This window comes from Chamaea fasciata, unplaced genomic scaffold (genome assembly GCF_029207755.1).
Source record: "Chamaea fasciata isolate MVZ Bird 193981 ecotype frontalis unplaced genomic scaffold, bChaFas1.0.hap1 SCAF_8, whole genome shotgun sequence".
In the NCBI taxonomy this organism is placed as follows: Eukaryota; Metazoa; Chordata; class Aves; order Passeriformes; family Sylviidae; genus Chamaea; species Chamaea fasciata.
In genome coordinates, this window is record NW_027094093.1 from 29,288,292 (window position 1) to 29,301,031 (window position 12,740).

Here is a 12,740-nt window from a genome sequence, read left to right on the forward strand (position 1 = left end):
TTAAAGGAGCGCAAAGGGAGGAATGCTTAGAGATCTGCAGTTAAATATAGCAAGCTGGAGAGAGCCTGCTGCCTGTTGTTGCTTTTTAATACCTTGTGGGAGGCTTGGGAGAGCTGGGGTAGGGCGCTGTAGTTGCCGGGGAGGAGAGTGCCTGTACACGAAGGCAGATCTTCCTGCTCCAGTACTTTCCAGAGATTTCTCCAGGCTGGGAAAGGAACATGGGTGGACTTAGGAGGAAGCTTTCAAAAAAAGGCTTTTCAAATTGTTCTGAATGTTAACCACCACCTTTCCCTGCATTAGTCTCTGTGGCTCTCTTCCAACAAGTAAGTCCCCATGCTTTTCCCAGGGATGCCGGAGGAAAGGTGTGTTGCCAGAGCATATTTACTTTGTCAGGCTTCGAGAGATCATTTAGAGGGCTCAGTCCCCAGGGAGGTATTTCTGATCCAGCCTCCGAGAGAATGAGGCTACATGTGCCCTCATCCAGCTTCCTTTTCCTATTTTTAAGCTTGTCAAATATCCTTGCCCAAAACCTACTGCACAAGCTGTTGGAGTGTTATCCCAGGGCAGGTGAAGGACTGACAAGGGATGAGAAGGAATGCTCAGGGTTGCAGGAACACATCCTGTGCCACCCAGGAGCTCCTTCTCCTTTAAACCCCCAGAACATGAGCTGTTAAACAATGTTCATGTAATGGCAAAGAGCATGAAGTTAAGACATGAAGGGCAGAGTGGTTGGCTGCATCTGGAAGTCAGGAGGTAAGGGTCTTGGAAACGCACTCCGATTCCTTAAACGTGCAATGTGCAGAGGACAAAGGTTGTGTTTGGTATGGAAGAGGGTCAAGGGCTGTTTAGAGACTTTATCACTTGGCTGCAGAGTGAGTAGCAAATGCAGCTATGTGTACCAGATCTGCCAGTGCTTGTTTCCTGGACATCAGAAGTCCTCTGGTGATGCGCTTTTTTCTCTGTTGAACTTCTGGTCATCAAGATTTTACTAATAAACTGAGTCTGTTTGCTTTTCTCCCCACCCCCTCTCATTTCATCCTCTAGCCAGCTCCATTTCCAACCATATTGTGAGAGAGATTACAGACATGCTGCGGGGCTGGGGGAGCAGTAGGTCAATCCCTGGGAGCGTGTGTCCCAGAGCTTGGCAATCCCCCCCAGCTGCTGCAGTAATGAAACTGGTCCCCTACATCTTATCATTTTTTGTATGGTTGCAAGTATGAAGATATGACATCGCTTTGGGTTGCAAGCAATTGCTGAGCAAAAATGACCTTGTAAGGTGTCAACTTTTCCTATTAATTGCTCTTTCGTCATGGAGGTGGCTGTAATAGAAAGATGCATCCCTTCTGTTCCCCACTGTCACACAGTTGAATGCTGCTTTTGGTTGCCTCACTCTGCAGCAATGATTTTTCTCTGATGATGCAGAACCTGGGCTCAGAGTTACGTGCTGGAAGAGCCAATGCAAGACCTGGCTGCCTGTCTCCCCAGAAACACTAAAAACCATTCTCCTTCTGCAAAGCCTTGTTCTGTCCTGGTGCATGAAGCGTTTGGAGAATGTCTCTCTAGTTACACCAGAGAGCATCCTTTCCTCTGTGGTAGGATCTCCTGTCATGAAAATACACCCAGCAGTGAGGGTCTGGCTATGTATGGAGCGCTTTCACTGGCTTCCCAAGGGTCCTTGCAGATTAGACCTCTGGAGGTATTAACTGGAGTACTGTCTCCTTCTGGGGATGTTTGCACATTGAGCAGGAGTGGAGGGAGCAGAAAGCAGCAAGAATGATCAGAGGTCTTGGAAAAGTGGCCTGTCAAAGAAGGATTAAAAGGGTAGAGGTTGTTCAGTCTAGAGAGCGAAAAGCATCTGCAAGCATGTTGTGATGCTGCAAAAGGAAAGGGTTTGTAGGGTGAAGACCAGCAAATGTGTGGCACCAAAGCAAGTGAAGATTAGGTTGGATATGAGGAAAATATTTCTAATGGATTCCCATTAGCACTTTAAAATATCTTATTTTTTTCTTAAATCCTTCTGTTGCTGAATAGACAAGCCTCTGGCATTGATATAAATGTTATGGAGAGGGTATGGTGGATCAGGAGGTTTTTTCTCCCAGGTCCTCCTTGTCCTGTTTTGTCTGGTGCAATAGAACTTGCTAGTCTAGGAGGGAAATGTGATCACAAACTTCAAGGGTTTGGCACATGGGATTGTGTAACCTGTGTGGTGTAAGGAAACACTGAAAACTCATTTTCCCTAAACATTTTGTTCACTTTAACAAGGGCAAGCGGCAGAGCTTTCAAACTTATTTATGTTTTGGAAACAAATATATGGAAAGAACAGTTGGAATTCCTATCACTGGCTCTCAATTCATGTTTATTCCAAGATGAGTGTTGTAGTTACTAACTACAACAGCCATCCACCAAAATAAACAACTTCATTAGCAGAAACTCTGAACAGGATGTCAGAAGAAACTGCTCTGATGTTGAGTGCTAAAAGGAGAAGTTTTCTGTGCTAGCTGAAAAAGTAGAAATTCTTTAGGAAAAAGAGGCTGTAATTTATCATATTGACACCAGGATAATAATTCCTTCTTTATTCTCGGTGCATTGGTTTCTGAGTGAGACAGATTGCTCTCCACGTTGATACTATCTGTCACTTAACCCTTGTTTTATATCTTAATGGAGGGGGCAGAGGTGGCGCAGTGCTGGGAGCTTGGAGCAGGTATGAGATTGGTGATGAAATGTGATGATAGATTAGGGTAAGTGAAACCAGGGTCTTGCTTGCAGTTTTCAAAGTTTCTGATTCAGCTTTCTGCAGTTCCTTCTTCAAAACCAGAATAATAATGTGGGCTTTCTGAAAGCAGCTATGTGTGCTTGAGTTAGAGCAGAATAGTGAGGGCTTTCATGGGAGCCACAGTCAGGCAGGTGCCTGCAGGCAGTGGGGTTTCCTGTGGCTGAGGATTACTGCCTGGGGGTGAAGATCTAGGAACACAGCTTGTTCCTATCCTGAAATGGTAACCTTTCAGTCCACAGTGCCTGAGGTAATTTAAGGCTCCTGGAAGGTTCAAAACTCTGATCCTGCTGTTTTGTGTGGGAGGAGGAGGTTGTTGTGAGTGGGTATCTGACACTGAACTAATGTAGTCCTGGTTTAGGGTACGTTGGTTCTTTCAGGCATATCACAAGGTCCTTTTTTCTACACAGTTCCACTCTAATTAGTTACTAAGAAACGAAGACACTATTCATTAGATGTAAAGATAATTCCACGGATGCCAAGTTTCTACCACTCTGCCATTTTCTGCTTGGTTTACATTTGCACTAATGCTTTCTGGGTAGGCGAAGCTGTATTTCTTGTGACTCAGGATAGCTTCTATTTACATGCAAATTTAAATGGATGCAATGTTTAGAAATTTGGAGGGCGTGACTGAATCTAGGATAACATGGTGTTTATGATCAAGGGAGCTGAGGGGGAATTTTCTGGCCTTGCTGAAGATTTTATATTTTAACACCAGTGCAGTGCCATCTATTCCAGTAGACTGAGCTTTGATTTACACGTGTGCAAATGAAACTAGCACCAGGCCAATCTCCTCTGCGAGCCCTTTGGAATTACGAATTAAGTTATGCGTAGGCTATAGGAGGATAAAAAGGAGACAGAATATTATTAGCCTGAGTTATCTCCTCGCATGGTGAAGCAATACGATGAAGGAAATGTTCTCTGTCAGCTATAGTGAGCCTTCCGGCTGAACACATCAATCTGTTCTGGAGCCAAGATAAGCAATCTTCTGTGCTCTCTGCGGAGGGGAAACCCGAGATGCCTCAGGGGCCTGTGTTTTTAAAGACATCTACTTTTTATTTGTGCTCTGTTCAAAAAGCTGCTCAAATGTTTCCCTATTCTGGGGGACATCCAGGGCTTGTAACAGCGGCAAAGTGTTTCCAAGGGCCAGCCCCGTGTGTTTGAACAGCTCCTCAGAGCTGCCCAAGCTGGAGGAGAGGTGCTAGGAGCAGTAAAACAACTGAAGTGCCCATTATAATTAGTTTAATGACTGGGGCTTTGTAAAATTAGAAGAACAGTACAGAGAATGGCAAAATGTAGCAATACTCACCCACTCTTGGATTTATTTTAAGCTCTTCTCTGGTGACCTGTGGTACTGTGTATATTAGCTCCTCTGGCCGGGAGTATTGTGAAACTCATTTTGTTGATTGATAGGAATTAAACCCTAGAGCTCTGCTTTCTGTTACATGATCTTAGCACAGAAGGAGCTTTGGAGGACCTTTTTTTTTTTTCTTTTTTTTTTTTTTTTTTCCTGGAAGCTATTGTAGATCTACAAAAATAACCATCTATTTAAAAAAATAACACCAGGGATATCATACTAATTTTAGTAACTAAATATCTGGTGCCATCGAGAAGATAATTATTCCACCATGCACTTGTTTCAAAATACAGCAGTAAAAAAATGCAGTGAAGCTAATGAGCCTAATGGAGATGTGGTATTTTCTTCAGATATAATTTAACAAATAATTGTAAGGTATTTTGGAGGAAGAGGTTCATATTTGAAGTAAATAACTGACATGAGTGCTGGTGAATTTAAGTGTTTCCCCACTCTGTAGCCTATTGAAATCCAGGCTCTACCATATGTGGTATTGGTCTGTGATGTTTTTATCACTCTGTTAGGGACTGGGGGACTTCTGTTGAAATGCTGGTGCTCTTACCTTGTCCTACTGAAAAGCTTCTGAGCTCACTGCTCTGTGTTGCTTCCTGTATCCCCTTACTGACCACCTCAGGGCCAAGGTACACATTCACTGCTTGTTGGAAATCAGCACTTCAGAAGAGGATCTCTGATTTCCTTCCAGCTGTGTTAATAACCTGTTGAGGCATTTTATTCCTGGGTGAGTGGACAGTGGCTATAATTGATGTTGAAATTCTGCAGCAAGTGTCTACAGCTGCAACCTTGGAAAATCCCATTTACCAGAAGCTGCTAGCAAATGTGGACTTCCTAGAAGTGCAGAGAGAGTGACAAGAGCTGTCAGAGCCTGGGGAGCAGGAATTGTGAGAAAAGATCGAAGGTGTCAGGGATGCTTATGTTAGAGATGGAAAGTAAAGTGACGTGTTAAAATACACTCTGCAAGCCTGAGCTAAAGTAAACAATTTAGTCTCAGTGTACATGGAAAATGGGACAAAAAGAAAGCAATTAAAATAACAGGTTGAAGAACTGAAGCAGGTTTCTGTATCCTCCCCGTCTCGGAGATTCTGTTAGGAGGTGTATCAGGAGAGACCCAGGTCTCGTCACTCCTGTCTTGCTGCACGGGCATGAAAACAACAGTCACTCCAGCTTTTGTGATACTGTTTTGTATAAAGATGTGGGGGTTTTAAGCAGATACACCATTTCCTATGTTTGTTTTTAAATCAGCCCAAACCTTAGGTAAATGGGAGGGCTTTGGTGTCTGTTTCCAAATGACTTCTTCTTTCATTGGCTGTTGCTGTTTTTCTGGATAGCAACCTTCTGTAAGGTCTGATCTTGCACAGTTCTGGACCTAAAGGAGATGTCCCCTGTTTCTCTGCCTCCATGGGAGCTGAGAGTGCTCTCTGAGTGGTTCCGGCCTGGTTACCTGCTGAGCCCTGTTCTGCTGTCCAGCTCCATAACAGTGACAGTGTTTTCAGACCTGTTTTGTGATGAGCAGCACAAAGAGCATGGTACTTAGCTTTGTGGTTGATGTACTGTGAATTGCACTGCACATGTAGTCTTTTCCCTCCAAAGACTAGTAAAAGGCAGGGTAAGCTGGGCTCTGCATCTCACTTCTACCAGTAATCATCCATATGGGTCTAACAGAAGTCTCTCTTTATTGTGAAATAGAAGCAAATGAGATTAACTCAATGTTAATATTGAAACAAGCTTATGAAGATTTCATTATCTTGTTTCAGAATGTGAGTTTGGGAATTGAAATAAATAAAATAAAGGTTGTTGTTCTTACAAGAGTGAATTCCTTATTTAAAGTAAATTCCTTAAAGTACTTACAAAGAGATTAGCAAAGTATTTTCTAAGTTGTTTATCTTGTTTCCAAACATTTTTTACTGTTTGGGAAGACTTGAAAATCTCTCACTGTTTTTTCCCCCACTAAGTTCTACAATATTTCTTTATTTTTAAGTATAGCTTGCTCCATTTAATTATATTTTAATTGTATTTCAATAAATAATTGAAGTTACTGATTGTCACATGCAGAGAAACTGAGATTTCAACTTGTCATTGTTTTTTTAAGCATTGTATTCAAAACTCAACATCTGCTTAATTTTAGGCTATAAATCTGCAGTTGAAAACAGTTAATATGAACGAATCTCTCATTTATTATGTCTGAATTATTTCCAAGGCAATTGTTCTATTTTACAGTGTAGGAGAGGGAGTTCAGTTTACTTTTACTGCCAACCATGCAGCCTCATGCTGAGATTTCAAAGTAATGTTGGGTTCCTTCTGGTTCATCTAACATCTCCAACACAAATCCAATGGGTTCATAATTTGAAGACAGGATTGCAGAGAGTAGCCCTACAGGCCAAGTTTAGCACAGAAGGGAAATGTACATGTCTGGAGGAGAGGTTGCCTTTCCTGGCACTGGGCTGTTTTCCAGCTGAGTGGGAGCTCAGTTGTACCTTCTTCAATGGAGTCAGTGGATAGGGCTTGCAGAGGGCACACGTCCAATGAAACAAAAGGTCACTGTTTTATTTTGTGCTCCTCCCAGGCAGCAAAGGAAGCATCTCTACCCAGTTCAGGTCCAATGCCTTTTGGTTTTAGTAGTTTGGACTTTTTTGCTTCATCCCTGCCCTCCCAGCTGCAGAGCATTTCTCCTCCCCACAGGCGGTGCATTCAGGCTGCAAGCTCAGAGCAGCCAGGAGGATGGCAGCGAGTGGATTCCTCCTCACAGCCCCCATCTTCCCGTGTCCTCTGGACTGAAAATAGCCAAAAGGTGCTGCTGCCCAGCCACAGCTCTGCAGTACCATCACACCTGGCCCCTCTCGTTCTTGCTGGGAGAAGAGCCACGGGAGGGTTATTAAAACCCTCTGAGCACAGTCAGAGCTGCCCGGGGCAATGCTTCCTGCCAGGGCTAGGAGGGCTGACCTGGAGACAGCTGCCCCCTATATGGGTGGTGATTCCATACAGTGGCATCACCTGAGTCCTCTCAAGGTTTGGTGGGCTTTGCCAAGGGTCTGAGCTTTGCCAAGGCCCTGAGAAAACCTCAACTCACTTCTCAGGGGAGCCCCAGGTGCTGCTCAGCTCCCCTGCAGGGGCTGGCTCTCTCACACCAGATGAGTGCCTGTCCTGTGCAGCCACTCCCTGTGTTGCTGTATTTCTGTTAGCAGTGTTGTGTGTAGTATCTCATTGCGTTTTCAACTGAGGATTGTGGCTGGGAAGGATTCTGCTTGGATTTCTCCGAGTCTGGATCAAACAAGCCCCATCACCATGCCTGCCACCATTGCTGGGATGCAGGAGCCGCCATGGCCTAGTGCCACCCTGTGGTGCTGGCCGGGTCTGGGGCCGGATCCCATCCCCTGAGTTGTCTCACGTAGAGCTGTGCTGTATACTCTGCTTTTTGAGCTCTGTCCAGGCCCTCAGTCTGGGGATTAGATCAGCATTGTTCCTCCTCCTAAATGGCTTTTGCATGTTGGTTGTGCCGGCATCTGCTGCCTGGAAGAAGGAGCTGAGGTGAAGAGAAAAGGCAGAAACCTGTAAACTAGGATATATCCTGCACCCATTCACTAGTGACGGAGCTGGCGGGCACCACAGCCTGCTATAAATTTTATGCAGAGCAGCATCATTTTCTCCATCCTCTTCCTCAGTGGCTCTTGGAGAAGTGTTTTGTGAGTCTCTGCAGCACACCTCCCCATACTCCCATCCCTGGCCTTGGCCAGCCTAGTGCTGGTGTAAAGCTCTTGCATGTTCCTCATGGGCCTTTTAACCATCAGACCTGTGGCTCCACAATGCTCCAAGAGGTCCAGGCAGCAGTGACTGGGAGAATTCCTTAGAGAAGGCAGGCGTGTGCTAATGTAAGCAGTAATTCAGAAAAGCTAAAATTAGCAGACAGAGAGGTTTTGTGGAAGCGTCTCGCTGGCAGCAGAGCTGGCACAGGCTTTGCACAGTTCCCTCCTGAAGCTGTCAGCAGCCATCAGTGGAATATGAGCAGTTCAGCCAATCCCAAATTTTCTTTCAGGTGATCTCTTTCCTACAGTTTTTGCAGAGACTGTAAAAGAGTTTTTGTCTCATTCCAGTATGGATGCTTGCGTTCCTCATCAGTAACTCCAGTATGTGCTATATCCTTTTCACTATTAGAAATTATTACAGTTTGGAAGTGGCTTATGCCATCTCTTCATGGATGTCATTAGAAGCAGGAAAACAACTGCTGTGTTTTGCAGTCTGTTTCGTAATGGGCATATTGTCCAAGGTATCTCAATGTCGATGGAAAGCTCTTCTAAACTCCATGGAGAATGGATGAGACCTTTACTGTGTGCCAGTATGAAGCAAGTAATGGGAGACACAGAAGTGGAGTTGTCTCAGCCTAGACAGGCTGATCCTTATCCTCATTGGATGCATGGAGGTTTGGGCATGCTGCTCCAAAGTCTGGGTTCCCCAGTGCACAGCTTGGGTAGGACTGAGGATATTTTTTCAGAAATATAATTTGAGCCATATCTCCAAAAGAATAATAAAAACTTGATGTCATCATGCTGTCAGTCACTGTTAAACCAAATCTGTCAGAGAAAATGCTCAAGAATATTAAATTTCTACAAATTTAATGAGAATAGACAGCTGCGTCAAGGAAAGAGACCTAATTAGTGTCCACAGAGAGGTGATGGTGGTCTGAACTCAGCCCTTCTCAGAGACTGGAGGGGTCCAGGTATCCCTAGATCATGTAAGAGTGACATTTGTTATTAACCATTAGAGAATCAATGTGCAAACCACTACCAAGGGTTTGGCAGTTCCCATGCTCATAAAAGCACATGCTAGTTTATGATATTAGAAAATTTGATCATATAAAAATAGAACAATGACCAATTCATGGTAACATGTGGGATTGAGCAGGCTGATGTTCTTATAGCGTGGAAAGTATGGCTTGGGACTGGCAAAATTTGTCTCAGAGGTTGGGATGCTCAGTTCCCTGCTGTTTGCAAAGGGAATTGGTATCCAAGTTGGGCAGACAGTTGTAAATCTCATCAGTGGTTTCTTCTCATTTTCCACAAGGTGTTCCTAACCAAGTCCATGGTGTTTTATGCCTTCCTTGTGGATCCTGGCGCTGCTTCAGAGTTTCCTGTGGATCCTGCAGCACTGCATGCAGCAAAACATAATTGTAACTCTGCGGTGTGAGATTGTTGGGCTACTTAGATTAAGAGAAAAAAGAAAGAGAGAAAGAAATACTTTAATGCAAAGTAAAATCAAAAATAAGAAAAATAATTTCAAACTCTCCCCTTTCCCCCCAGGAAAAGGCAGCAAAGTGTAATTCAGACATGCTTTTGGCTTGGCAAACATTGTCTGGTCGGTAGCGTGTGCCACAGTGTATTTTTCTGCTGTTAACAGGGGAGGATTGGTTTTCCCTGACTGTGTACATAGGGCTTTATTTTATGTCTAACTTTAAAGAGAATCCTTAGTCTCTAGAGAATTTTCCAGTGATGTAATATTTTAGACAGATCCTTCGTGGTACTTCACCAAGAAGGCAAAGCACCAAAACAGCTTCCCCTTGTCCTGCAACTGTTTTCAGAGAAATCTTCCACCTCTTAAACATGCCCACACTACTGTGCAAATAAAAGAAAGTAGGAACCTGCTGTAAGCTTGATGCTGTATTTATAAGGGACATCTTTGATGAATGATCCTTTTGGTTAAAATTATTGAACAGAAATTTTAATAGAGCATGGGCTTTGTAGTATAATTGCGTATCTCTCCAAAAATCGTAGCAGCAGTTCATTTCTGGCCAGACTGGGCTGCTTTTTTATGCCTTTCTGTCCCTTTCCCCTGTTTCACATGGGAATACAAGAATTGACAGTGTCTAGTATTGATGCTGTATTATTAGAAAACTTTCACTAGAAGCATAAGTTAAGTTTTACAGTTTGTTTATTTATTTGAGGGTCTGCCAAGCCAGATGCTTGTGCTTTGGAGATTGTCATTGAGGGCTGAATAAATACTACTTTTTGAAGTTTAGTTTGAAAGAGTTACTAATTAAAAGTTATTTTTGCTCGGTAAGCTATATTAAACTGATATTAAACCATATTAACTGATATTTTACATCTTGAAGATGGAAAACCCTAAGTGGTTTTATTATAGATATGCTGCATGAGGCAGAAGTGTGCACTGATTAGACCTCTAATTTCTGGGAAGCAGGGTCTTAAAGCTGCCTTTCCCAATCCTGAATTGGGAGTACTCTGTAAGATATTGGCCATGTACTATATCACTGCCTGACCTTAGAAAATGCACTTGGAAAGCCTGTCTCATTATGAAATGTACCATTTTACTGTGCAGCAGTTCTAGGGAGTGGAAGAAGAATTTGGGGGAGAACAGTAATCCCAAAGGTGTCTGATTAACTAATGGGTGATCTTGCACATGGAGAGCATGACTGGAAAAGCTTCCTTGTTAATAATCTGTTAGTCTAAGAATTATTCAAGTAGGCAATATGTTCTTTGTCTTTAAGATCTCTTTTTTTTTTCTTTCATTCTAAAGACAGAACTAAACTCTCACAGCGTTGATTAATCACATCCAATTTTGTGGTTATGTCCCCTTATCTCTCCATTCTTCTCTTTCTACAGCATTTGTAATTTAGTTCAGAAACTGCATCTGGAGAAGCAAACATTTCTGGGATCACAGATTAGTTAAGATTTTGCTCCTCACTGGAGATTTGTGGGTAAGAGTTGCAATTCCATTCCAAAATCTAATTAAAAGTCAGGTACATAGGAAAGTAGTGAAAAATCTTACCCATAGGAAGAAAGTCTGGGAGCTCTGCCTTTTAATGAACTGTTAGACTAGGAATCAAATACACAAGCACTATGCGCAGGTTTTTTAGAGTTTTATTCTTCTCTCTTCACAAGGCAATCCTCAACTGTTATATCATTCCTCACTTACCAGGATTACTGGAAATCTCAGTTTCTCTTTACTTTCCAGAACAGCCACCCTAATGATTTTGCAGTGTCGGATCGTAAACTGTAGGTGACATGGAAATAGGGTCAGCTAAAAAGATTTCCTGGGATTTCTTTTGGGAATGAATTCTGTAGGACACTTCACCACAGTAGTTTTAGGGACTGTTAAATTTTATCTGTGTGTGTTACCATCAGCAGCACTTACCTGATGTCTTGTTGGGCACTACTAATTATATGAAGAAGGCATAAATTTTCATTAGGTAAAATCCATTCCATACGTTTGAGAAAGAGGCCATTTGAGAATCCTCCTGCTCTAACTTGGACACTAGATTTAGAAATGTTCATTTTAGGAAATAAAATGCTAGTTCTCCTCATTATGTATTTTTTACATTCCCAGGGGCACTTGGAAAATTAAAGCAGAGATGTTTGAATAACGTGCAGAACTTTGAGCAACATAAATCAAATGAATGTATTGGACACAGTACCAATGCAAATCTTTCTTGATCTCCATTTCTGGGCTTTTGAAATTGGTGACAAGTCAGTATTTCCAGAAGCTGAAGTCCACGTTGTCAATACTGTGTTCACATTGCCCTTTTAGAGGCAACTGACTTATAATTGTTTTTCCAATGAAAGCATATTTTCCCCTTTTTTATTTGTGGAAGGATACAAATGCACAAAGAACTTTAACTGCGTTCATGCTGCCTTGAAAAGATGCCAGAAGTCAAATGTGTAATTAGGTATTCTGTTAAAAGTCTAATTCCTATACCTGTGAACATTTTTTTGGCACATAGCTTTTTGTGTCATTGCTTTCCTTTTTGTATTTCTCATTCTCTTGGCCAAAAAGTAAGTTTCTTTTCAGAGGAAATTGTCATAAATCTTCTGGGTTGTTATTTGTTTTTTTACAAAGTTCAGTTTTGGTTTTGAGTGAAACACTCTAAATCATAATATTAGACCCTGCTTTATCTAACACCTGATTACTCATGGAAAATCTCTTTAAAATCCTTCATAAGATGTTACATTTTAAGACGATACAACAGATTATGTTAGCATTCTTATAATATATGTTTGTTCTTGCAGAGCTAAAATGGAATGCTTCCAATGCTGAGACCCTTTTTGTTTTACATCACATACGTTCAAATATTGGTCATGTTCTAGAAGGTAATGATAAACTATTTTAGGTAGATAGACCAGAGAGAAGATCAAAGAAATCATTATCACCAGATGCTGTAAGAGGATTTTTTAGGGTGGATTTTGAGGTAGTTGGAAGCAAATTAATATATTAGGTAATTTTATGAGTTAGTGTCAATTGATTTATCAAACCATTAGTTCTTCCTACCTTTGATGGGTTCCTCCTGTGAAAATGACAGGATTCCCCTGTTGGTTCTTCCAGGCTACAGCTGACTTCAACAGAATCTGAATGAACTTGAAATAATATCTGCTCTGCAAACAGAATCAGGCAACAAATGAATCTCAAGACAACAGACTTGAGAGGATTTTTCTAGGCAGCCATTACCAAGCTCTCAGACTTTTCTATATGTCTTGTACATCTTAAGACAGAATAGAGATATTTGTTCATTGTGTAAGTTGCCAGGGGCATAAGAAGGAAATCATCAAGGTGGAAACACACATTCACCATGTCTTCTCTTAGTCACAAATGAAAGGA

The 12,740-nt window shown here is 42.1% G+C and overlaps 1 protein-coding gene across 5 annotated transcripts in view; it reads left to right on the plus strand.

The window, feature by feature from the left end:
- The window catches only part of KALRN (kalirin RhoGEF kinase), a 473,232-nt gene that overhangs the window by 167,747 nt on the left and 292,745 nt on the right, over positions 1-12,740 (plus strand). The window lies entirely within an intron of this gene.